This window comes from Micromys minutus (genome assembly GCF_963924665.1).
Source record: "Micromys minutus genome assembly, chromosome: 28".
NCBI classification, from domain to species: Eukaryota; Metazoa; Chordata; class Mammalia; order Rodentia; family Muridae; genus Micromys; species Micromys minutus.
The window spans coordinates 34,160,248-34,184,752 of record NC_137963.1 but is presented as its reverse complement, the minus strand read 5'-3'; the positions used below and the strand labels follow the sequence as shown (position 1 = coordinate 34,184,752).

General features: G+C 39.8%; 1 long non-coding RNA gene and 1 pseudogene across 2 annotated transcripts; one reads left to right on the top strand and one right to left on the bottom strand.

The window, feature by feature from the left end:
• Positions 1-388: 388 nt before the first annotated feature.
• On the top strand, positions 389-22,346 carry LOC308438658. The gene is made up of 5 exons (XR_013975600.1): positions 389-564; positions 8,625-8,722; positions 18,359-18,397; positions 19,117-20,039; positions 21,805-22,346. It is a non-coding gene; the product is annotated as an uncharacterized lncRNA (long non-coding RNA).
• Positions 14,816-15,547, bottom strand: LOC308438629 (small ribosomal subunit protein eS4-like; annotated as a pseudogene). Its single transcript has one exon. The product of its transcript is annotated as a small ribosomal subunit protein eS4-like (transcript).
• Positions 22,347-24,505: the final 2,159 nt, after the last annotated feature.

Below are 24,505 nucleotides of genomic sequence, written 5' to 3'. Positions count from 1 at the left end.
TTGGTGCTTAATTGTCTGGTCTTCTATTGGCTTAGGTGCTTTACTCACTACCACTTACAGAGTAAACACTTCTTGGTTCTCTGTTCTATTTTGCATCATTAGCTTCTTTATTGGCCACTTGGGTTATACAATGCTCACAAATCTAGATGTGGCGTGGGCGTACGTCTACAACTGCTCTCACCAAATGCCACTTGCAGAATCAGTGCAGAGGGCACTTTGCTCCTGAGCCCATGGAAAATGTCAGCTGCTTCAAGGTAGCATTGGGCCAGCGACCTGCCCATCACCACTGTACTATATTTACAACCAACTCAAGGCAAAGCATAGAGCCCTATTGCAAAACAGGCTGTCCCTGGCAAAATTAATGAGGTTTGGACTTGCCAACATTTTCCTCACCCATGAGGGTCATATACTTTTTATGATTTTGTCCCATACTGTGTACAAAGCTCAGGACCGGAGCCTGTCAGCCTGCCACTTTGTGATGTCTCTATGTAGGAGGATTCCTTTTGCTGCAGGCTCCTGAAAGTGCCCTGGTCTCTGTTGAAGAGAAGATTTGCTGCTCTACCTGTGAGTAAGAGTGACTCAGTCACTCATATTTTATACCGGTACAAGAAAGAAGGAGAACAAAGAATCTACAACTAGATGTTTTAGTTGCTGATTTCCTAAGTTCCCTATCAGAAAGAAATGTTTTTTTTCTTCTGTAAAGGAACAATTAGCAAGGTTTTATTTCCAAAGATAGCCAAATATTTGTCTAAATTCCTCCCTAGCACATTGTGAAGATCCATCATGTGCAGTAGCAGATAGTCAGACAGGAAATGCTTCTTTTACAAAGTTCTTGTAGGCTGGGAATGGCTAAAGATTTCTCCAGAGGTCTATTTTTCTCCCTTCCACTGAGTGAGTTTCACAAATAAATTGATATAAAGTCAAGTCCAACTCTACCTTAACATCTATAGTACAACTTTTAAACTGTGAGCCCTAATGTTCTTGTAAGTTGATATTTAAAATTATTTGAAAAAAATCTAAAATTTTTATTTTTGTATTTGCATTAGTAGTTTTCTAATTAGGTTAGAATTTAACAGGATGTTGATATATCTGTCAATTTTATAACCTTGAAGACCTTTGAACGAGATAAAAACAATATTTTTTTCAGTTATTTCCAAACCTCAGTGTCTTCTCATCAGGGGAAAGGCTTAAAAGTGAAATGAAAAATGTGGCAGCCAATAGTTTTTGCGTCTCAAATGCCAACATTCTGGAACTGCTTGGGAGTTATCTAAGCAGAGTGATAGCGAGGAGGAGCGGCTGATGCTAACTGATTCAATGAGCTAAAGCCTCATAAACATATAAAATAGCATTTTTTCACTTATTAAGCGATAGATAAGCATTTTTGTTTCCATAGCAATATGAGAAAACAAAAAGAAACTGTTGGCATGACTTAACAAATTAAAACTTCTTTTTCTTTATTCTTATCTTCCCCCCCCTTACTTTATGAATAGTGGTTGTAATAGCCTTACTGAGTTTTGAAAGGATGTTTGTCTTTTAGAATTCTTTAGGACCCTGTTGGTTACAAGAACTTACCCTAGATGTACCTACAATGAAAATAGCCGAATGGGATACTCACAAGGCAATGGGACCTGGACAGGTTACTTGGGAGTAAAAGTTATGTTTTGTTTGACAATTGCTCTTTGATTAAAAACAACTAGCACAGAATATAACATCTAATTGAATTTACCTAAATATATTAGTGTTAGGATTATAATTACATCTGGCTCATGCTTATCCCAAAGTCTTAGGGATACAATGATATTTCTTTTTCTAAATCATTTTTATTGGGTATTCTCTGTATTTACATTTCAGATGTTATCCTCTCCACCCTCTCCCATTTCCCCTCCTCCACCCCCTTTGCTTCCATGAAGATGTTCAGACTCCCAATGACCCACTCCCCCCCTCACCCCCTTGGCATTTCTCCTACACTGGGAAAATGAACTTTCGCTGGACCAAAGGCCTTTCCTCACATTGATGCCAGAAAATGCCATCCTTGGCTACATATGCAACTGGAGCCATGGGTCTCTCCATTTTTGCTCATTGGTTAGTGTTTTAGTCCCCAGGAACTCGGGGAGGGGGGTGTTGGTTGGTTGATATTGTTCTTTGAATGGAGTTGCAAAACCTTTCAGCTCCTTCAGTCCTTTCTCTAGCTCCTTCCTTGGGGTCCCCATGCTCATTCTGATGGTTAGTCACAAGCATGCTCATCTGTATCACTATGGCTCTGGCCTCTGAGGAGGCATCTATATCAGGCTCCTGCCAGTAAGCACTTCTTGGCATCAACAGTAGTGACTGGGTTTGGTGGCTGCATATGGGATGGATCCCCAAGTAAGGCAGTCTCTCAATGATCTTTTCTTCAGTCCCTGCTTCCTAATTCATCCCCATATTTCCTCCTGTGAGTATTTTGTTCTCCCTTCTAAGAGGACTGAAGAATCCACAATTTGGTCTTCCTTCTTTTTGAGCTTCATAAGTTCTGTAAATTGTTCCTTGGGTATTCCGAGCTTTTGGGTTGATATCTACTTATCAGTGAGTGCATAGCACATGTGTTCTTTTGTGATTGGGTTACCTTACTCAGGATGGTTTTTTCTAGTTCCATCCATTTGCCTAAGAATTTCTTAAAGTCATTGTTTTTAATAGCTGTATCCATTCCTCTTCTGAAGGACATTTGGTTTCTTCCCAGCTTCTGAAGCATATTTTTATTATATGTTGGATGTCGTTTGGATATACCCAGAAGTGGTATAGCTGGGTTCTCAGGTAGTATTATGTGCAGTTTTCCGAGGAGTCACCAGACTTATTTCCAAAGTTGTTGTACTAGCTTGCAGTCCCACCAAAAATTGAGGAGTGTTCCTCTTCCTCAGCATCTTCATTAGCATCTGCTGTCATCTGAGTTTTTGATCTTAGCCTGACTGGTGTGAGGTGAAATCTCAGAGTTATTTTGATTTGCACCTCCCAAACAAACATTTCTTAAGGTTCTTCTCAGCCATTCAGTATTCCTCAGTTGAGAATTTTGTTTAGCTCTGTACCCATTTTAAAAAATAGGATTATTTGATTCTCTGGAGTCCAACTTTTTGGGTTCTTTGTATATTAGCCCTCTATTGGATGTAAGATTGGTAAGGATCTTTTCCCAATCAGCTGGTTGCTGATTTTTCTTAGTGAAAGTGTGATTTGCCTTACAGAAAGTGATTTGCCTTTGCAGTTTTATGAGGTTCAATTTGTCTATTCTTGATCTTAGAGTATAAGCTATTGGTGTTCTGTTAAAGAAAAATTTCCCCTGTGCCCATGTGTACTAAGCTCTTCCCCACTTTCTATTCTAATATTTTTAGTGCACTTTTTTTTTGCCTTTGATCCACTTAGACTTGAGCTTTGTACAAGGAGATAAGAATGAATGAATTTGCATTTTTCTACGTGCTGACTGCAAGTTGAACCAGCACCATTTGTTGAAGATGCTCTCCTTCTTCCATTGAATGTTTTTTAGTCCTTTTCAAAGATCAAGTGACCATAGGTGTGTGGGTTCATTTCTGGGTCTTTGATTCTCTTCCATTGATCTACCTGCCTATCTTTGTACCAATAGCATGCAGTTTTAATCACAATTGATCTGTAATATAGCTTGAGGTGAAAGGTGGTGATTCCCCCAAAAGTTCTTTTATTTTTGAGGATAGCTTTTACTATCTTTTTTTTTTTGTTTTTTGTTTTTGTTATTCTAAATGAATTTTCAAATTGCTCTTTCTTACTCTATGAAGAATTGAGTTGGAATTTTGATAAGGATTGAATGTGTTGATTGCTTTGGTAGGATGGCCATTTTTAATATATAAATCCTGCTAATCCATGAGAATGGAAGATTTTTCTATATTCTGATATCTTCTTCAGTTTTCCTCTTCAGAGACTTGAAGTTCTTGTCATATAAATCTTTACTTGCTTGGTTAGGGTCACACCAAGGTATTTTATATTATTTGGGACTATTGTAAAGAATGTCATTTCCCTAATACCTTTCTCAGCCTATTTATTCTTTGAGTAGAGAAAGGCTACTGATTTTTTTGAGTTAATTTTATATCCAGTCACTTTGCTGAAATTGTTTATCAGCTGTAGGAGCTCTCTGGTGGAATTTTTGGGGTCACTTAAGTATACTATCATATCATCTGCAAATAGTGATATTTTGACTTCTTCCTTTCTTATTTGTATCCATTTGACATCCCTTTACTGTCTCTGGCTAGGACTTCTCATACTATATTGAATAAGTAGGGGGTGAGTGGGCAGCCTTGTCTAGTCCCTGATTTTATTGGGATTGCTTCAAGTTTCTCTCCATTTAGTTTGATGATGGCTACTGGTTCATTGTATATTGCCTTTACTTTGATTAGGTATGGGTTGTGAATTCCTGATCTTTCCAAGGCTATTAACATAAAGGGGTGTTGAATATTGTTAAATGCTTTCTCAGCATCTACTTAGATGATCATGTGGTTTCTTTTTCTTTGAGTGTGTTTATTTAGTGAATTATGTTGATTGATTTCTGTACATTGAACCATCTCTGCATTCCTTGAAAGAAGCCTACTTGATCATGGTGAATGATTATTTTGATGGGTTTTTTTGATTTTTTTTGTGATATTTTTATTGAGTATTTTTTTCATCAATGTTAATGAGGGAAATTGGTCTGAAGTTCTCTTTTTTTGCTGGGTCTTTGTGGGGTTTAGGTATAATCACAGTCGTGCATTTGAAGAATGAATTGGGTAGTGTTTGTTCTGTTTCTATTTTGTAGAATAGTTTGCAGGTATTAGGTCTTCTATGAAGGTCTGATAGAATTCTACACTAAATTCCTCTGGTCTTGGGATTTTTTTTGGTTGGGAGACGTTTGATGACTGCTTCTAATTCTTTAGGGTTTATGGCACTATTAAGATGGTTTATCTTATTCTGATTTAATTTTGGTGTCTGGAATCTGCCTAGAAATTTGTCCATTTTCTCCAGATTTTCCAGTTTTTTGGGGGGCTCTGCATTCAGAATGAATAGTGTTCAAACTGCCAACTGGAACAAGAGGGGTAAATGGTGTTTTTCCTGGCCTTTCATTTCTTGCCTTATGATAAAACTGTCAGTGGCGCTGTGGAGTCACACTCAGATCAGCAAGAATTTGATGCAAGAGGAGGTAGGATTGTGTTTCTTTTGTGAGACAGATTGTTGGCAAAGCTGTGTGCCAGGTAGCACCCACAGAGGCTCAGAGAAGATTTTAAGGTAAATTCCTTTCTCGGGAACATAGATGCAATGTCTGAGCATTGGCTGAATTTTTATCTCAGGGGAACTAGGAGTTTAGGCTTTTGTAGTAGGATCTTTTAATTTTTTGAATTTCCACAGTTTCTGTTGTTATGTCTTTCGTTTCATTTCTAATTTTGTTAATTTGAATACTGTCTCTGTGCTCTTTATTTAGTTTGTCTAAGGATTTATCTATGTTGTTGATTTTTTCAAAAAACCAGCTCCTGGTTTTGTTGATTCTTTGAATAGTTCTTTTTGCTTATACATGGTTGAATCTAGCTCTGAGTTTGATTATTTCCTGACCCCTACTCCTCTTGGGTGTATCTGCTGTTTTTTGTTCTAGAGCTTTCAGGTGTGCTGTCAAGCTGCTAGTGTATGCTCTCTCCAGTTTCTTTTTGGAGTCACTCAGAGCTATGAGTTTTTCTCTTAGCACTGCTTTCCTTGTATCACATAAGTTAGGGTATGTTGTGCCTTCATTTTCATTACATTCTATAAAGTCTTTATTTTTTTTTCTTTATTTCTTCTTTGACCAAGTTATCATTGAGTAGAATGTTGTTCAGCTTTCATATGTATGTGAACTTTTTGTTCTTTTTGTTGTTATTGAAGACCAGCCTTAGTCCATGGTGATCTGATAGGATGCATGGGATTATTTCAGTCTTTTTGTATCTTTTGTGGCCTGTTTTGTTGCAATTACATGGTAAGGTTTGAAGAAGGTACTGTGATGTGCTGAGAAGAAGGTGTATTCTTTTGTTCTAGGATGAAATGTTCTGTAGATGTTTGTTAAATCCATTTGGTTCATAACTTCTGTTAGTTTCACTGTGTCTCTCTTCAATTTCTGCCTTCATGATCTGTTCATTGATGAGAATGAGGTGTTGAAGTATCCTACTATCATTGTATGTTCTGCAATACACGCTTTAAGCTTTAGTAAAGTTCTTTTTATGAATGTGGGTGCCCTTGCATTTGGAGCATAGATGCTCAGGATTGAGAGTTCATCTTGATAGTTGTTTCCTTTGATAAGAATGAAGTGTCCCTCCTTAACTTTTTTGATACATTTTAGTCTTATTCTCTATTAGGATGGCTACTCCAACTTGTATCTTGGGACCATTTGCTCAGAAACTTTTTTTCCAGCCCTTTACTCTGTGGTAGTGTCCTTCTTTCTCACTGAGATGAGTTTCCTGTGTGAAACAAAATGCTGAGTTCTGTTTATGCATCCAGTCTGTTAGTCTATGTGTTTTTATTGGGGGGATTTAGTTCATTGATGTTAAGAGATATTAAAGAATAGTGATTGTTGTTTCATGTTAGTTTTGATGTTAGAAGTAGAATTATCTTTGTGTGGCTATCTCTTTTGGGTATGTTGCAAGAAGATTACTTTCTTGCTTTTCCTAGGGTGTCGTTTTCCTCTGTGTATAGGAATTTTCCATCTATTATCCTATGTAAGGCTGGGTCTTTTGAAAGATATTGGGTAAATTTGGTTTTTTAATGGAATATCTTGTTTTTTTCATCTATGGTAATTGAGAGTATTGCTGGGTATAGTATCCCGGGCTGGCATTTGTGTTCTCTTAGGGTCTGTATGACATCAGTCCAGGATCTTCTAGCTTTCTTGTTCTCTTTTGAGAAGCCCCAAGTATTTCTGATAGGTCTTCATTTATATGTTACTTGGTCTTTTCCCCTTACTGCTTTTAATATTTTTTCTTTGTTTTGTAGATTTGGTGTTTTGACAGTTATGTGATGGGAATAATTTCTTCTCTGGTTGAATGTATTTGGAGTTCTGTAGGCTTCTTGTATGTTCATGGACATCTCTTTCTTTAGGTTAGGGAAGTTTTCTTCTATAATTTTGTTGAAGATATTTACTGACCCTTTATTTAGGAAACTTTGCTCTCTTTTACACCTATTATCTTTAGATTTGATCTTTTCATTGTTTCCTGGATTTCATGGGTGTTTTGGGTTAGGAGCTGTTTTGCTTTTTGTATTTTCTTTGACTATTGTGTCAGTGTTTTCTATGGTATCTTTTGCCCCTGATATTCTCTCTCTTTTTTAAAATCTTGTATTCTGTTGGTGATGCTTGCATCTACAACTCCTGATCTCTTTTTTAGGTATTGTATTTCCAGTGTTGTGTCTTTTTTGTGATTTCTTTATTGTTTCTATTTCCATTTTTAGATCCTGTATGGTTTTGATCAATTTCTTCACCTGTATCTCTTTAAGGAATATTTGTCTTTGCTCTTTAAGGGCTTCTACTTGTTTACCTGTATTATCCTCTATTTCTTTCAGGGAGCTATTCATGTACTTCTTAAAGCCCTTTATCATCATCATGAGGTATGATTTTATGTCCAGATCTTGATTTTATGGTGTGTTGAGATATCTACTACTTTCTGTGGTGGGAGAACTGTGTTCTGATGTTGCCAAGTTTTCTTGGTTTCTGTTGCTTAGGTTCTTGTGCTTGCCTCTTGCCATTTTGTTATCTTTGATGTTAGTTGGTCTTGTTATCTCTGACTGGAGCTTGTCCCTCCTTTTGGCTTGTGAGAGTGAGAGCGCTCCTGGGTGATCAGTTCTCCGAGGGTAGGTTGTGGGTCCCAATGCCAATGGAATTTCCCTAGCTCAGGGGACAGATGGAGACAGGAAGGGACCTGTTCTAAGCAGCTCTGCCATTCTTGTACCTTGTGAGTTCACAACGGGTCTCTCTTTGTACCCTCAGTCGAGAGAAACTGGGGTGTCACCTGTGGGCTTAGAGGTGAGAGTGCTCCTGGGTGGTCAGATCTTGGTGGACAGGTTGTGGGTCTCAGTGGCAGTGGGACTGCCCTAGCTCTGGCCAATGATAACTCAGTATTCTCTGAATATTTTTGAGAACTTTTGTATCATTTAAGAAATATTTATCTGTTTTCTGTTGTCAATTTTGTGAAGAATTATTAAGTGGGACTTTCTTTTCAGAAACCTGCACATATCAATGCATGTGACTTTTACTGAAGTTACTCAGGACTCTAAAAATCTCTGACTAGAGGTTGTAAATCATGTGCTTGTTTCCCGTGCTTCTGGGTCTAAGCAGTGCACAGAACCTGAATAAGACTCCATCAGTAAGATGGGACTTTGCCTATTTTAAGCCTGACATATTTTCTCCACTATTACCGGTATCCATTGTCATAGCAAATGTCTGGTTTAATTTCTTCATTTGTTTAGTCCCTGTGCTCTGGTTATACTGAGAGAGGGAGGCGATCCTAATACTTTTCTACAAAAAGCAGCCAGCCAATGCTGTGCTTTTATATCATCTATACTCTTTACACACTTGCTGCTGCCACTTCCTAAAGCTTTTGGCGCTTATGAATAAGTTTACTTTTCATCTCCACCTCGCTTTCTTTCAGGCATTTTGTACCCAGAGAATTCACCTGTGATACAGTTCATCTTCCCATCTTCCAGAAGCACGTTGGCATCGTCCATCTATTTCTGTTGGCTTCTTCAGGTTAGTTTGACTTTGATTTTTCTCCACAGGTCTTTCAGTCTTCATGATTTTAATATCTGTTTATTTTTAGGAAAGCTTCAGAAAGAAGCAGAGGTGAACATATTCAGTAAGTCATAACTAATGAGATGTCATTAAGAGGAAGTCTCAATTCCTTTTTTGTTAAGGAGTAAGTCATAAACATGACGGTGAATGCCTCTTCAAAATGTAAGAAGGTACCTAAAAGATATTCAGCTTATGCTCAACCCAGAAGCGAAAAACTGGCAACATGTAGGTAAAAATTCATATTTTATGCGAATATTCAAATTTTATACTTTAATTAGTGTTAGTTTCTAATGGGGGAGCATTCGCATTACAACAATGGATATAGGTATACTTATAGCAGATCTGGTTGTAGATGCCACCTGGCAACATTTGGCCTAATGGCCGTCATTTGCTTAATGGAATGCTTTAATTGTCCTCAAGTCTGCTCAGCTAACAGGTCTGGATCATTCACATAGACTTAGGAAATTTAGAACTGACTATAAAGTGGTTGTCCTGTCCTTTGTCTACATAAAGACACCACAATTACTTTTTTGATTGAAGCTATTTTATTCTCCTCATTTATTTTGTATAGATTCCCTTTCATGCTTCCTTTCCTTTTGAAATAATTTGGTATTTGTTTTCCTAAGTGAGGAATTAAAATGCCATCACACATGACATGGTGTAGGTAGTAAACAAATACATAGAAATCTTGTTAATTGTGTACTATGTATATATACATCTGTGCCTTCTTAGACACTTTCACCCTCCCTCCAAAATATCTGAAGTAAAAACAGCAACAAAAAGCATGGCAGTGAAGGGATTAAGAGAAAGCAGAACCATCCCTGGTTGTAGGAAATGGAGGAGGAAACTGGGCCCTTATTCAGATATTCAGTAGAAAAGAACAATCAGCTGAGTTGTAAAACACCACTCCCATTGCTTTTCTCATAGACTTGATCCTACCTGAGGGAGGAAAGATTTACTTTGTCTTATTGCTTGATACAGTTTGTCTGGCGGGGAAGGCACAGAAGCAGCTGGCTCCACATCAATGGAACGAATAGTGGGGGTTCTTCATGCTGTCACATGTTGGTGGCACCAAAGAAAATATAGGAAGACAACCCAGACTGTTACTTCTTAACTGTGAGCCCCTATGAAATTAGAGAGCAAATTATATGCTTCTGGTATATAGTGGAACAAACTATATATTCCTATTCCGAAAACACCTGATGGGAATATATCAAGAGAAGATTGGATCAAAGCAAGACTTACTGGATCCTCACTTCTCCATGGAAAAAACACCAAACTTTGAAGTGTTATGGTCAATGTTGGGTACTCATGATGACATCATCTATACTACAGTGGGGTCATATGTCCCCATTTCTTGGACTCTGTTGCCTGTGGTACATGCAGCCTTTCTCTTGGGTACTCTACTCAGCGAATATAACTTTCCTTAGTAACCATTCTGTTTCTGTCATCCCTAGTGCCCCTCAGGGTCTACTACAGCTTACGCTTACCTTTGCAGCTCCATGGATAGCTCCCTAGGAGCTCCATATAGGGATCTAACCCTACTCCACATTGCCCGTGTTCACCAGCTTTCTGGAACAGTGGCTTAGTCTTTCCTGAACCCCATACTCTTTTATATCATGATGCTGTAAAACAAACAGCACTCAGATGATGAGGACAGTTTGAGCTGTAGCCTGCTTCCCTTGAGTGACAGCTGCAGCAGCCTCTAGACCTTCTAACACTAACCTGAGGAAATCCTTCTAGGCTTGAGCAGAACGCTCCGAAATCTTTTTGTTGTTGTTGCTTAGGCATTTGTTTCAAAAGAGCTTACATTGTTAAGCTGCACATTTTGATCTGTGAAGTTTCTGTCCTTAAGGTGCGTTCCCTATTGTTTCAGCAAATCCTGATAGCTTTCTCCTTAATATTTTATTAGTTACTTTTTCTTCCCAGAGAACAAATACCTGATAAGAAGCAATTAAAGAATTTATTTTGGTTTACTAAATGTATGTATGTATGTATGTATGTATGTATGTATGTATGTATTGTAGTTTCAGGGGTCTACAGTTCATCTTGGTGGGGAAGGCATGCTGCACAGTGGCAGGAATATATTTTTAATGGTTGCACTGTACCAGCTGTTAGAGGACGATGAATACCATACTTACCCTTCTTAGAAAGCTCAGGACTCAAGCTCAGGAAACAGGACACTCAACTCAATTGGTCTAATCACCATATTTCCTCACAGTGTGCAGCTAACTCAGTGGTTCTCCAGGTGTGGGTTGGTCACACATCAGATAGTCTACATATCAGATATTTACAGTAGAGTTCATAACCGTTGCAAAATTACAGTTACAAAGTAGCAACAAAGAATTTTACGGTCGGGGTCACTTCAATATGAAGAAATGCATTAAAGCATTAGGAAGGCTGGGAACCACTGGTCTAGAGGCTTGATTTCCAGGTGACCTCAGATCCTATCAAGTTTATCATTACCTGCCCAAATAGTTTTAATTTCTTTAACAATTACAGCTGCCTTGTTAGAGCCCTGCCTCATCCCCTCTCTGCCAAGGTAGCCATGTGTGCATGCCTTTCCTTGACAAACTTGTTTTCTAGCTCTTTTTTTTTTAAACGACTTTATTTTACAAAACAAAGATAAATGTACAGATTTTAAACATTTTTTGCTTAAAATTATACATTTTTGTCAGTACTGTTTTTTCAGACATTAAAATAATTTTTACATAAAACCATGTGAATATATTTTTTAGTCAGTACTTGATTTTTTTCAAGGGCTTGACAGTATGCATTGAAAACCTACTAGTTACAATAAGCGTAAAGTACATGCAAAACAAAACGCAACATGGAAATAGTCAAAGTCTTCTTGTTTTGTAAATATATGTATATTTTTTTTGTTTTCTTTATTTCTTGGACTTCATACAGTCTGTGAGTTGTTTCTGGGGGAGTGCAAGCCTCTGGGGTTAGCATCCCACTATCAGTGACTGCATATTATGTCTGTTCTTTTGTGACTGGGTTATCTCACTCAGGATGATATTCTCTAGATGCAGCCATTTTCTTAAGAATTTGGATAAGTCATTGTTTCTGGTGGCTGAGTAGTATTCCATTGTGTATATGTACCACAATTTTTGTATCCATTCGTCTTCTGAAGGACATCTGGGTTCCTTCCAGCTTCTGGCTATTATAAATAGAGCCGCTATGAACATTGTGGTGCATATATCTTTGTTGTGTATTAAAGTGTCTCTGGGGTATATGCCCAGAAGAGGAATAGCTGGGTCTTCAGGTAGTACTATATCCAATTTTCTGAGGTATCGCCAGACAGATTTCCAGAGTGGTTGTATTAGCCTGCAACCCCACCAACAGTGGAGAAGTGTTCCTCTTTCTCCGCAGCCTCGCCAGCATCTGCTGTCATCTGAGTTTTGGATCTTGGCCAATCTGACTGGTGTGAGGTGGAATCTCAGGATTGTTTTGATTTGCATTTCCCTGATGGCTACAAAGATTTTTTTTATATATATATTTGGCAGTTTTAGGTTTCGTGTGTGGGTCTATTTTGAGTTAACTTTTGCACAGGCTGTCGATTATACATTGAAGTTCACTTTTATGTGGGTTTTACTTTATTTCGATGTATTTAATTTTTTTATGACTGCATGTACGCCTGGTTCCCATAGATGCTGAAGTGGGCATCAGAGTCTCTGAAATGGAGTTATAGGCACTTTGTGTGCTGCCATGTGGGTCCTCTTCATCACCCGCCATCTCTCCAGCTCCTATTATGTGGATTTATAATAATTTCAGCACCATTTGTTGACAACTCTGTGTCTTCTACAGGGCTACCTTTGTATCTCTGTTGATGGAACTGTGGAGGTTTGAATGTAAATGGCCCCATAGTCTCATATATTGGAATGCTTAGGCCTCAGGGAGTGGCACCATTTGAAAAGAATTAGCAGGTATAGCCTTGTCGGAGGAAATGTGTCACAAAGTGTGGGCTCTGAGGTTTCGAAAACCTATGTCAAGCCCAGTCTCACTGTCTCTGTGTGTGGATCGTGATGTAACTCTCGGCTCCGGCTCCAGTGGAATAGGTGATTTCCGTCTTCCAGCCGGGATAACGGACTTAGAGGCTGAAATGATAAGCCAGCCCCCCCCCCCAGTTACATGCTTTCTTTTATAAGAGTTGATCATGATGCCTTTTGACAGCCATAGAACCACAGCTGCGGCAGTGACCACACGTGTGTGTTTACTTCTGGACTCTAGTTTATTTCTTCTGTCCATCTTTGTTGATGTCCATACCATACTCTCGATAATTACAGCTTAGCCTTAAATCATAAAGTCAGGTAATACAAGTCTTCAACTGTACTTAAAACAATTATAATTAATCTAGGTCATTTGGAATTTTCATGGGAATTATGTAACTGGTTTGTCCAACTTTTGCAAAAATGTCTTCTGGAATTTTTAATGTATTGGATGTGTGTGCTGTAATTATATTACATCCACTCTACATACTGTCCCTAACTGTCTCCTACTCTTTTTGACACCCTTCTTCCTGAGAAGTCCTTCCGAGTCTCCTGTTTCTCTTTCCCCTTTTCCTTCTCTATTTTTTTGGGTGGCCCTCTGGATAGTCTGTGTCAGCTGGTTCCCACAGTCCTTCCACTTCCTCTTCTGTGAGGTTCTCAGGTCCTTTCAGAGATGAAGATAAATGTCCTATCTGGGGATCAGCACCTACCAGTCTCTTGTTTTCAGAACTTAGCTGGGTTATGAGTCCTGACTTTGACTTCAAGCTGGAAGAAGCATCTCCGACCAGGGCTTTGGGCATTAACATAGTTAGACGTCAACTTAGCTGCATGCTCATTTGGCAAAATATCACTCATAGTTTCCCCTATGGGACCTTCAAGCTTCTTTAACGTGGTCTTTCTACCTGGTCCACACTGTCAGGCATGCATTCCCTCCCCTGGAGTGGGCCCAAACCAAATGAAGAAGTCGTTGGTTAGTCTCAAAATGTTCGTGCTTCTATTGCAGCAATGGGCACATCTTGGAAGGCAGTTAGTTTAGCATAGTTCAGACAGGGCCTGTATGATAGTCTATAGACAGGCTGAGTGTGACCGATCGTTTCTTGCCCCAACAGCATAGCACCATTTGTTACTAGGTACACTGGCCAGAACGGATGACAGTTCTGGCTCAATTGGAGCTTTCTTTCTCTGAGTCCTGTCTCCAGAGCGTTTGGTGTTTTCGGCAGCAGAGCCTTTCTATTTAGTCCTGGTAGGCATCTGAGACCAATGGCCTGTATAGTTTTGGGAGCCTCTGGATTTGACCTGGCGAACAACATGTCTGATGGAAGTGGAATTAAGCAGTCATGCAAGTACTTCTGATGAAGCCCCTCATTTTGTGTTAGTGGAGTTCAGTCATATGTTTCAGGATAAATCTAGATCCAATATGGCTTTGTCATACACCCTTAATTTTACTGATCCTGCTCTTTATTTCTGCTGATATAATAATGGCATTGTGAAAGATTTCTATTTCCAGTTACACTAGTTTCATTGTGGTAATAGGATAGGATGACCCAAGGCAACTTGCAAATAATTTCTTTCACCTTAAAATTTCACCTTACAGTCAAAGTCCATCACTGAGAGGAATCAGAAAAGAAAGTCCAGACAGGAACCCAGGGCAGGAACCGCATAGGAATGCTACTTACTGGCTTGCTTGTTGCTTTCTTCTCTGGCTCATCTAACTAGCTTTCTTATGTGTCCCAGGTTCACCTGACCTGGAATAATGCTGCCCACAGTGAGCTGTTCCCCAACTCCAAATCAACCACCAACCAAGACAACACCTGAATTGGGCAATTACTCAATTGAATTTCCCACTTTTTCTGGTGACTCTAGAGTGTGTGAAGTTTACTATTAAAACTAACCAGAACATCAATTGTTGATATTTTTAAAAGTATGATTGGCTTTGAATACAGATTTTTTTTTTTTTAAATTTAGTTTCATCATGCTGTTTGATCTTGCATGTTGCCTAGAAAGGCTTGTAGTAGTGGAGAGTTCACGTACTTTTCCAGCGTGTTTTCTAGAGACCATTTTACCCACTGTTCTGTTTGGCTGCTGGCCTCTTGTATCTCTTCAGCAATGGTGAGGCAGATTTCTTTTCCTAGTGGAAGAGAGACCCATGGTTTGTTGCCCTTGCCAATAAAAAAATGTTGGACAGTCGAGTGGCAAAGCTGATGCCATTGGCATCTTTCACATGAACCACATCAAAAGAGCCGGGATGTCTCTCTATTGGCAATTACACTAATTCTTCCCAAGTTAGCACCTCAGTCACCATACACAGGTTTCCAGTGTTGAACTTGATGGAGTCAGTTATTTTGCCTGTCTCCATATTAATCTGAATGGTGCCGTTCACCTTGATGAAGGGATCAGGGTATGGAATAGTACGAGCATCATGGGTCACCAAATGTGGGGTTCCTTTTGTGCCCATGAAGATCTTTCTCATTTTGCACAGTTTGTACTTGGCCTCCTCAGGTGTAATACAGTGACCTGCAAAGTGATCACTGGTGTCATAGATCAGACAGAAGTTCTCTCCAGTTTTGTCAATGCTGATGACATTCATAAACCTAGCAGGGCAGGTTATATCAGCCCTGATGTTCCCATCAATCTTAATGAATTGCTGCATGCAAATCCTTTTTACTTCATCTCCAGTCAGGGCATACTTAAGTCTGTCCCTTAGGAAAGGGATCAGAGGCAGACATTCCCTCAGCTTGTGAGGACCAGTGAATGGACAAGGAACAAACATGCCAGTCAACTTACCCAACATCCTATGTTTTGGAGTGGCTACGTGCTTCAGATGTTTTTTGGGAGCCATAGCTTCATTGGGAACGGAAAGAGTTTGAGTACAGATTTTAATAAATTCACTTAGCCTTCACTGTCTGACTCCCTCCTTCCCTACCTCTTCCTTTCATCCTTCCTTAGGATTTTCTACAAGATCTATGGTGACTGTATAAAGATAGATGGTTTTACTTCCTCAGAACCTTTTCATTCATAGACATGGTAAAGGCAAACACTCTTGTTTTTTCTTTGATATAGATTTTATTCATATTGCTTTCCCCCCAAAGAGCAACAAATATGTCACATTTCCAGAAATCAATATATCATGTTCAGTAAAATTTAAATTAAAATGTTTGTTTTGAAACCAAATTGACTTGCTATAGGAATAATGTTGGGATTTATTTCCTTTTAAGATGTAATCCTTGGTATTTAAAAATCATTATATTTAATCTTTACACACCAAGAAAACTTTGCCTATTTCCATGTTACGTATTGTTTTATATGTACTTTATGCTCATTGAAACTAGTAAGTTTTCAATTAATACTATATAGTAGTATTAATTAGTACAGTATATAATAGCATATAATAGAATTATAATAAACCTTTAAAAAGTAAGTACTGACAAAAATATATTCATATGGTTTTATGCAAAAATGCTTTTAAAATCTGTACATTTATCTCTATTTTTTAAAATAAAGTTGTTAAAAAAAGAAGAAAAACTACTTTGCTTCTAAAAAAAAAAAAGATGCAGCCTACATATTCAAAGTAGGAAAAATAAGGACATCACAGTAACTGCCGTCTCGCATAACAAATGTCTTTCCAATTTGCAATTTTAGTGATGCTCAAGGAAGCAAGAGGCAACCTGTTAACAATGTGGTATTTATATTAGCTGAGATCAGTGAGAACTGGTCAGAAGTCATGGTTCTCAGGAGACTAGTAAAGAAATGTTGGCTTCATGTTATTCACATTCTCCTGGACAAAAGCTAGTAAGATTTTCCAGCTCTGTTGCTCTTTTCTGTCCTACATACTTCAACTGTTGGCCATGGTAGCAGACCCCGATTCAAGCCCAAGAACATTTAGTTAGTCAAGAGCATTGGTGGGAAAAAGCTCACATCAGGAAGTTGGTCTTTGTCCTCAGGGTTTTGCTGTCAGACTCAGTAGAGTTCAAACATTTGCTGAGGACCAGAACAATGTTTTCTTTATATATACTTTTCTCGTCCCTAAAGCCACGGGGCTGTCATCTAACAGGAATTTCTGAAGCAAATCTTTGAAGGGGCTTCAGCCCCCAAGGGTAAAGAGATTCTTAGACACATTCTACCCAGAAATCATTATAGACACTCAAAATTTCTGTTAGTTCTGAAAGGATAATTTGAAATGCTGTCATCACTCCAAGGATCCATAAAACACGCTGGATAATATCCGATCTGCCATAACCAGCACAGCTCCCTACTCTTGGAAGTTTGCCTATTTGATCTGAGAATGTTGACTGAGGAGGTGATCGATGTTGGTGTAAGAAATTAGTAAGCAGAGTCATTCTCTTTCCTTTTTATTAAGGCCCTGCTTTCTTTAAACACTCCTCAGGTCTCTCTGTATCCCTCTACTTAATTTGTCTCAGATGATGCCATGTCTCCTGTACTGGTGCCGGATGGTTCCTTTAGCACATATCAGTGGGCTACGTTCTAATTGTTTCAACTAGTTTGCGTCTCCCGTTGAACTGTAATGTCTATGTGGGCTCTTACGTTCTCCAATGAGCATCCTGATGACCTTGGCACCTATGTCTGGTTCCTGTTTGGGAAGCAGTTGCTAGGTGAGTTTGTGAGAGAAGAAATATATGGTATCTCAAGATCCTAAGTGGGTAGCACTATTTCAATTTCTAAATAAAAGTAAAGTAACAACCTTTTCTTATCCATGAGTTAGATTACTTTATGAAAGAGCAGGATTTAACAAGAAAGCAAGCAAGCAAGCAAACAAACAAACACTCAGAGGTTTAGGAAGAGAGGAAAACAACTCCTTCCCATACATGAACATGGAGTAGGTCTCAAGTGGGTTGGTCACCTGTTTGGAACAGGTGGGGATCTGGAAAATGACTTAGGCATGATTCCTATAACCTGATGCCCGAGACACTGTAGTAAAGATTAACCTGCTACAAAGATTTAGAATAGTCTAGAAAGGCAGGCTATTTATTTCCCATTTACAAAGAACCTTTGCATACTTTCTCTGAAATGTCCCTCATCTTTCCCTGAGTTGTTCATTGTAGTTTATAAAGTTATAAATTGCAGTCTGGTGGCTTTGGTCTGTTCTAAGTTTTCTGAACCATTGATGTGCTTATTTCCCTTTTAACCATTTTTCCAGACAGGGTGGACTACATATTAGATCTTAACAAATACTTGAAGTCTGGGGTGTTCTATATAACAGTTTTAACAGTTATATAAAAAGCCTATTAGTGGATACACACTTTTAAAATATTAAAATTTTATTTGTCATCTATGCATACAGTGTATTTGGAACCAGTTCATTCCCATGTACTTCCCTCCAATTCTTTTTCTGTTCCCCCACCTTTACACTCCTGACCCCATGGTCTCTCCTTTTCTTTAGAAACACTTGACACTCACTAGTCCCTTTAGTACTGTGCGTTTGCGTGTGTGTGTGTGTGTGTGTGTGTGTGTGTGTGTGTGTAAGCATCTGCTGGAGAATAGGTAGCTTTTGGGGGCTGGAATTCTCCAAGAAAAGTGGGGTATCTGTCTCTTAGTAGCCATCCAGACTGGTAGAATTTTCTAAGCCCCTCCCTTATTTTGTTAGGACTTTGGCTGGACTGATCTGGTGGAAGTGTCAGCTGTGGTGAGTTCAAGACACATACATTTTGTTCTTTTAATAATCAAACTTATGGACTGTTCTCCTAGTTCCAATATTTATTACACCTGTGAAATAGTAAGATATTGTAATGTTTTGTTTTGCACTTTTCAGGTGGATATTTTTATTGTATGTAAGGAGGCAAAAAGTTTTTTCCTGTTTCCTAATATATGTGATTAATCTTATTACTATAGCCTCTCATGTAACTGTCCAGGATTTCCAAAAAAATAATAAAATATTAGTTGTGATTTTGGACATTTTTATCTCATTCTCTGTATTAAATTACTGAGTTTTAGATTTAAGTTTTAAGTATTAGTTAATTAATTGGATTATAGGTATAGCATCTTAATGGGATGTTCTTCTATTTCTGAGCCATATACCCAAAATTTTTTCAAGTGCTTAAAACATCTATTGAAGCAATTAGATGATTTTTCTCCTGAAGCCTCCATGTGATAAATTATAGATTTCCTAATATCAAGACATAATTACATTCATTCCTAGAATAAATCCTGCTCTGTCTTGACATATTATTCTAACATCTGACAGACTAGATTTTAATATTTTATTAATAATTTATGTATTTATAGTTATACTTGAGATTGCTTAAAAGACTGGAGATAGTTCTTCCTCTATGGCACTAATTTGTTTCCTGCATGTGTGCATGTGTGTATGCATTCCCATGTGTGCATTTATTCTTGCATTTTCAGGCGAGAGAACAACTTCAGACATCATTACTTGGGCACTCTTCACTCTGACTTTCGAGACTGCTCTCTCTCTCACCAAGACCTGGAACTTACTGGTTTGGTTGTCCTGGTTGGGCCATAGCACCCCTGGGATCTGTCTGCTTTTACCTCCTCATTACTGGGGTTGAAATTACATCTTTTATTTTTTAACAAGTCTTATTTATTTATTTATTTGTTTATCTATTTATTTATAGTGTGGGTTCTGAGGATCAAGTTACTGCATTTTTGTATATGTCGTTGCAGTAACTCTGGTAATTGGAGCAAGACCAACTTTGTGCAAGGTCACATCTGTGTTTACAGTGCACGGTGATAGGCTTTCAGACAACACACGGGGCTTTTAAGGAAACTCTGTGTAAACTGGAAGAACCTGCAAGAGCAATCAATCCAACCTTTGAACACAAGTCATCAGTGACGACAAAGACCAAAGCAGGCCAGTCCTGTGCAGTGCGCTGGGAGCAGTAGGCTTCCTTGGTGCTGGCTCATACAGTCCACTCTGGGTGTCCCTCCTCATTAAGGCCTCTCGTGGTTTCCCTTCCTTTCGTGCCTCCCTCACTCAGTGTTCATCTGAAGGTGAGAGATCCTAACTCTCAGTTTCCTCTTGGCAACATCCTTGACAATCTTTCTGACCAGAGCTTTGTGGCTCTTTTGTTAGATAATCAACTTGACAAATACATCTTCACCTGGCCAGGATAGATTGTTTTTCAATAATGTAAACATGCTGTTTATCACAAGGAAGAATCGCCCTGTAATATCAGTGACAAGCAGGAGGGATACTGGACACAGAAGCCACGGGTGCAGAAATTGGATGGAGAACAACATTGAACTGACTGGCTGTCTCCCCACAGTGTCTGTGCTCAAGGCATGGTATTGCATGCACTAGTGTCGGGGTGAGCAGCCTTCTGCACTTTCAGTCCCTGGTTGACCTTGGGCAAATGCTATAGTTTCTCCATTTGTAAACAGAAGGTAGTTTGTGTTGCCTGCTCCATTCCAGAGCTGCTGAGAATATGAATGTGAATAAATCTGCAAAGCCCCGAGCTTCTCTGAGAGGATGTTGTGTGGTTACCAGCAGACACTCTCACTTGGCCCGTCAGGCACATTTAGACTCCAATAGCTGAGACTAAATCAACAGTAGATACTTGTCCGAAGCTTCAGCCTCCGTGATTTGTGTCTCCATACCACTTGTTAGCACATAAATATTGTTGCCGAACACCCCATGAATCAGTGTAGATTCTTGTCCTGCCTACATCCTTGAGCCTGGCCTCTTTCAGAACATACATAGTGGAGTGGATTCTTTATTTGACTAGACAATCTCAGGCCTTACCAACTTTCTGCAGGATGACCTCAGACCTGTAAGTTTCTAAGATTTTGGACCTTGATCTGTAACATTTGATTATTTATAGCGATTCCATAAAGGAAATGATATCCATTCCTCTGAGCTCTTGGTAAACAGAAAGTGCTCAGTAAATGTCAATGTTTTGAAATTTAGTTTTTTTTGTTCTGTCACCCTTTCGCCCTGACATTCACACAACACGCGCGTTCCCATTTTAGCATCTTGTAGAGATGCTGAATTGATTGTGTGTCTGAGATATTATGTTATTGTAAGCAGACATCATTTAATTTGGGTTTTCATTCTCGGTGTCCTCGAAGTTATTTAAACTATCCCAATGCATCCAAGCATTTTCTCTATGACATCTACTTTCTATAGCCTGGGAGCCCACCCCTCTCTCACTTTTAATAGAAAGCTGACCTGGCTGATGGGAGGTGCTGTTCAAGGCTTCATCAGGACAGAAACAATCACGGTGACACTAGTTGTGGAGTGAATGGTGCTAAGGACCAGCCCCCAGGCGCTGTCAGCCATTTGCTGTCCAAAAATCACAAGAGGGTTTAGAGGAGATTTTGCTGGAGGAAGCCTTTCGCATCATTTCTAGGTTTCACTTAAGCTGCAGATGGAGCCCGTGGTAGCAGGGGCATCTTAAGCTGCAAGCTGGGGCTGGAGAGGTAGGGCTTCCCCACAGAGAGATGCCTGCTTAGGGCTCCAGCTGTTTTCCAGAGGTGGCTGCTGCTTGCGCACTGCATTGTGCTGCCTGTCCGGTAGCAGGGATCTTAGCCAATGGATGCCTTGTGATTTAGTCACCGACTCCTTTTCATTATTTATAAGGTGGAGATTGACTCTGACTTTATAGTCTTCTTAGGAAAGCTTTTGGTAACTTGTAGAGAATAGCTTATATGGGGAAGGCACAATGATACATTTAAGAAATTATTGGCATTTTAAATAAAATGAATTGAAAATAATTAGTACAGCAGGCAGAATAACTAACTCTCTTCCCATAAAAACAGAAGAGGGAACTGGGCTCCTAATCCCTGGAACCTGTGAATATTACCTTTCATGGCAAAGGAAATTTTACAGATGAGGCTCAGTTAAGAAAATTTTCTTTGTGTATGTAGGGAACGTCAAATTGTATGAAGTTAAACGATTTTGTATGTCATATGTTCAACCACTTTGATGTCTTCTTGTGGTTTTTGTCCATAGTATCCATGGGTCTCAGATAAAGAGAGGTGAAGAAGATAGAGGAGTTAGGTTACCTTGTGGGGAGGCCGGGGTGAGGAGGACAAGGTGGGACTTTCTTTCAGTGACTGTTTTTGATTTTATAGCCCTGCTTTCTCCCAGGAGGATGTCTCCGCTATCAACCCTGTGTGGACTCAGAACAATGAATGAATGGAAAATTCAGAAATGGCCATACCCTGTGGAAGAAAAGACAGGAGCCTGGCATGGCTGTCCTCTGAGAGGCCCAGCAAGCAGCTGACTGAGACAGATGCAGATACTTACACTCAACCATTGCACTGAAGTCAGGGAGCACTGTGGTTGAATTAGCGAAAGGCTGGAAGAAGCTGAGGAGGAGGGCAACCTCATAGGAAGACCAGCAGTCTCAACTGACCCGGACCCCAATGACAGCATACACAGGGTGGTCTGAGGCCCCAGGCACATATACAGCAGAGGTCTGCCTGGTCTAAGAGAAGACATGCCTAACCCTTGACAGATTTGAGGCCCCAGGAAAGGGGGAGGCCTATCAGGTGGAACACCCTTTCAGAGGCAATGGGGATGAAGCATGGAATGAGGAACTGTGGGAGGGGGACCAGGAGGGGAGTCAACAGCTGGACTGTAAATAAATAAAACCATGTTTTAAAAATGGAAAAAGAAGAACGAAAATTTAAAAAATTAATTAAATAAACATCAACCAGAACAATCCAAACAAAAGTGTTAAGTTATGTGGTATGCACCTTTAATCCCAGTACCCATTCCAAGGCAGAGGCAGTTGGATCTCTGTGAGTTTGAGGTCAACCTGGTCTACAAACCAAGTTCCAGGACAGCTAAGACTACACAGTAAAATCCTATTTCAAACAAACAAACAAACAAACAAACAACAGTAACAACAACAAAAGAGAAAGAAAAATACAAAGGAAGACAGGTAGACAGAAGGAAAGAGAGAACATTCTTAGAAAGCTCAGGTTTTCTGGGTGGCTGTAAATTTAATTATATAGGGCTTTGAGAGTAGAGGGCCTTTCATTTCAAAAACCAGGGGAACTCTATGAGGGCAGATGGAGTCCCAGCAGTAGCTTCACTGCTGGACTGAAAGCTGCAGACAGGAGGGCAAAACCCAAAGAAATATGTCTGACTACTAAGGGCTGTGTGAGACCAAGAGTTAGATTCTGTCCTAGAGACTTCAGAAGGAGCTAGCTTTGCTTTTACCTTGACTTCACTTTTCTGACAACCTACAAAAGTATAAGAAAATAATTTTTTTACTATTTAAATTCAAATTTACAGTGATGTGTTATAGCAACACTAGACCTAACTAACTGTTTCAAATACATTAGGATATGTTCCCGTTCCCTACATATGTAAATAAAATTTTCTCTTTCTTAACTGAATTTTTGCCATGAAAGGTAATATTCACAGGTTTCAGGGATTAGGAGCCCAGTTCCCTCTTCTGTTTTTATGGGAAGAGAGTTATTCTGCCTGCCATACTGATTATTTTCAATTTGTTTTAATTTAGAGCTATGGAAGGATGGACCTTCTAGTTAGAGCCGAGTTCTATCCTGAACGCCTCCTGCAAGAAGTGTGGTGCTATCTGCTACTGATGTCACAGCAGAACCTTAGTGTCACTTAGTGTATTCACTACAGAATTCCGACAACGGCTCCGCAGACCTTGAGGATCCGCGCAGTGTTGAAAATGGATGAATCTGTGATTTTGCATGTTTAGATAGTGAAGTGCAGATATCGGCGGCACGGTTTTAGGCTCCCCCCTTCATCAGCAGGCTGGCATTAAACCTGGGCTAATAGGTCTGACACGGGTCATGTCACCACCTACCTTGCAGACGTCAGTGTGATCAGCTTCCTTCAGTCAGCCTTTCCCTCAGAGGAATAGTGTCAGGCATTTTCTTTCCCTGCTTGGGACACTGGCTATTTTAGGAACTCACTTCAGAAGCGTACAAGGCTGCTGACACAGGGCAGAAACCCCTTGCCAACAGGAGAGCTCCATGAAGGGAATAAGTGAGCAGAGAAAGTCTGGAGAATATGTCTTGGTGCAGCCACTGCTCTGACGTCACCCAATTCTTCATGGCGTGAGGCTGGGGATGCCTGACACCCAGGGCCAGCCGAGATATATCAGAAAATGCAGACATATATTTCAGCCTGGTGCAGGAGAGATGCTGGCACGTGTGCCAACCCCAGTCTCCAGGAAATCACCACCCGCAGCTCCTCATATCACCCTCTGGGCATCTTAAGATCCAGTTGTTCAGAGAGCTGGGGGTGGGGTAAAAGTTTCTTGACTTGAATTAACTGAGTCCCCTTTGACTCAACAGCAATCGCCTATGCCTTCTTCCTAACAAGCCAAGTGTGAAATCCCACAGAGAACTCTGGGTGGCATGGAGCTGAAGATCTAACTTGTATTAGTGGGCTTCAAATACCAACATTCCAGTTTTATCCCAGCAACTTTATTTCTAGGGCTGTCTCCCAAGGAGACAGTGAAAGCCATACTCCAACACGCTAGCAACAATACCGTGATCATTCCAGTGTTGGACTCTAGGTCAGGAGCTCCAAGGGGCCAGCGAGGTGGCTTGGTGGCTAAAATGCTTGTTCTGCAAGCATGAGAACCTTGTTATGCAAGGATGAGTTTGAATCTTCAGCATCCATGCGAACGGCTGGACATGGGATGCACGTGTAATCCCCGCACATGTGGGGCAAACAGGCAGTTCTGGACGCTCACTGTCTTCCCACACCAAGCTGCAGTTTCCATGAAAGGCCTTGTCATAATGAGGACCACCCTCCAAATCCACCTCTGGCCTTCATGTGCAT